Source organism: Gekko japonicus, unplaced genomic scaffold (genome assembly GCF_001447785.1).
Source record: "Gekko japonicus isolate JY-2015 unplaced genomic scaffold, Gekko_japonicus_V1.1 scaffold4377, whole genome shotgun sequence".
In the NCBI taxonomy this organism is placed as follows: Eukaryota; Metazoa; Chordata; class Lepidosauria; order Squamata; family Gekkonidae; genus Gekko; species Gekko japonicus.
In genome coordinates this window covers 1-2856 of record NW_015163218.1, presented here as the reverse complement: position 1 = coordinate 2856, position 2856 = coordinate 1, and positions in this window count along the sequence as shown.

Below are 2856 nucleotides of genomic sequence, written 5' to 3'. Positions count from 1 at the left end.
AAATGGTTTAATTCTAAATGTTGAATTCCTAAGAAAATAAAATTTGTTTACCAAAAAAAAAAGAACAGCAAACTAGCTCTGAAGTTCCCGGGCTTTCTAACTGTCTAAAACAGATTGGTTACAAACAAACATGTGACTTTACAAACATCATTAACCCAGTAAATACTGAAGTGTTTTAACTTAAGAACATAAGAACATAAGAGACGCCAATGTTGGATCAGGCCAAAGGCCCATCCAGTCCAACACTCTGTGTCACACAGTGGCCAGAAATACCAGTGCCATCAGGAGGTCCAGCAGTGGGGCCAGGACATTAGAAGCCCTCCCACTGTTGACCCCCCCCCCAAGGACCAAGAAGACAGAGCATCACTTGCCCCAGAGCCCCTAGCTATACCTTGTGGCTAATAGCCACTGATGGACCTCTGCTCCATATGCTTATCTAATTCCCTTTTGAAGCCGTCCATGCTTGTAGCACCCACCACTTCCTGTGGCAGTGAATTCCATGTGTTAATCACTCTTTGGGTGAAGAAGTACTTCCTTTTATCCGTTCTAACCCGACCGCTCTGCAGTTTCATGGAGTGCCCACTTGTAACACCCAACACTTGGCTCAGGAAGGGTGGCTCCAGAGCAAACTAATTTATGCAGCAACCCAATCGCTTGCTCACCACTTTAACGCCACTGGCTCACAAAGTTGAATTTTTGCTCACAAGACTCCACAGCTTAGAGGGAGCATTGGACAAGGTGGCAACGGTATGAGCCTCTGAAGCTGCCATAGACTAAGCCAGAAGAGTCTGTGACACAGAGGTGTCCTTTCCGTCACCTGCTCCCTGAGATCCATTTCCACAACATTAGTCTTTAAAGATTTACCCTGATTCTGTGGTTGAAAATAAACACACAGCTCTCTCCACGTAGTTCCAGGCCTACTGGGGAAATTAAAAACAATAATGCCTCGAGGTCCTGATGCCATACCCCCGAGAGTTCTTAAGGAACTCATACGTGAGATATGTTACATATAGGGTTGACAGACCAAGAATCTCTAAATTCAGCTGCTGTACCAGAAGACTGGAGACGCAGTGTTCCCTCTAAGCTGAGTTAGTGTGAGCTAGCTCAGTTTTTTAGCCTCCAGCTCACACATTTTTTACTTAGCTCAGGAAGGAGGGCTCCAGAGCAAACTAATTTATGCAGCAACCAAATCACTGGCTCACAACTTCAATGCCGGTAGCTCACAAAGTAGAATTTTTGCTCACAAGACTCCACAGCTTAGAGGGAACATTGCTGGACAGTAGCAAATGTGACACCAATTTTTTAGGAGGGATCCAGAAGGGAACCAGTCAGCCCAACATCTGTCCCAGGCAAATTAGAAGAAAGTGTCATCAAAGATAGGCACATAGAGGGACAAAGCCCGCTGAGGGAAAATCAGCATGGTTTCTGCAAAGGGATCTCCCAAGAGATGACTAAGGGGAGCGTGGTGCAGTCCACAGCTTAGAGGGAACATTGAAGGGGAGCCTGATGCGGTTTTATAAAATGATGCATGGGGGGTGGAGAGAGCGGACGGAGAGAATTTCTCCCTTGATGGCATCCAATGAAGCTGACGGGCAGTAGGTTCAGGATGGACAAAAGGAAATAACTGCTTTACACAGAGAGTGATTAAAATGTGGAATTTGCTCCTGGAGGATATGGTGATGGCCACAGGAATAAACAGCTTTAAAAGGGGATTAGATAGAGTCATGGGAGGATAAGTCTATCAATGGCTACTACCCATGGTGACTGTGGAGAACCTTCACATGCAGAGGCACTAATCCTCTGGATCCCAGAGCCAGGAGGCAGCATCAAGGGAAGGCCTCGGCCTCTCTGCCCTGTTGTTGGCCATCTCGAGGAACTCGTGGGCCACTGTGTGAGACAAGATGCTGGACTAGAGGGACCACTGGTCTGATCCAGCAGGGCTCTTCTTCTGTTCTGCGGGTCTTCTTAGTTATACTGATCGATTCCAGAGTTGCAAGAAGTCGAACACTTCAGAAGTCAAAAGTACCTGGTGTAGCCAGCCAAAGATCCTGCTAGTGGAGCATTCTGTTTCCAGCGGTGGCCTGCCGGATTCCACTGGAAGCTCGCAAGCAGGGACTGACAGTTACGGCCTCTTCCCCTGTTTCCCTCCGGCATGCCCAGAGATTGTCTCTGAGCGTGGAGTTTCTTTTTTCCTACAGCTGTTGAACTACCTGCCCCCATGGGGGAAAAGCCATGTAATTACCTTTGATTATGGACCAAAGTGCACGAGAGACGCCTTTTCCCAGGTATAGCCCTTTTGGATCAACAGACATAATCTGGGAGTTTCCCCAGTGGGGCATGTAGCTGACCCCTGGTGCCCTTTCAGCTTGGTAAAATGGCACGGAGGAGAAGGTGTAAGCCCCCCTCTCTTTGCACACCTTGGGGCACAGTCAGGATTTGGACCTACACATATGGGACACACAACTCCTGAAACATCTGTCAACCTGACCAAGAGATCCTGTTGTGCAGTTGGGCCTCTGAGACACAAAGTGACTTGTGGTGCAGTCCCAAACACTTCCTCTTACATATTTACTTTGGTTACAGTCCACCTTTTCTCCTGAGAAATCTGTCAGCCTGACCAAGAGATGTATAGTTATGTATAGAACTAATTGCCAGAGCGTCGGAATGGGGAGCCCGCCGGAGACGATCGGAGTACCGAGTCAGGAACAACACACCAACCACCATAGGGGTTCCGGTAGGTAGTCCCACCCCTATAGTTTCTGTGGCCCTAGTTAGGGAAAAATTGTGTGAGTAGCACCACTTGTAAGCCGCTCAGAGACCCTCTGAGAAGAGGGTTTGAGCGGGATATAAAGTCGA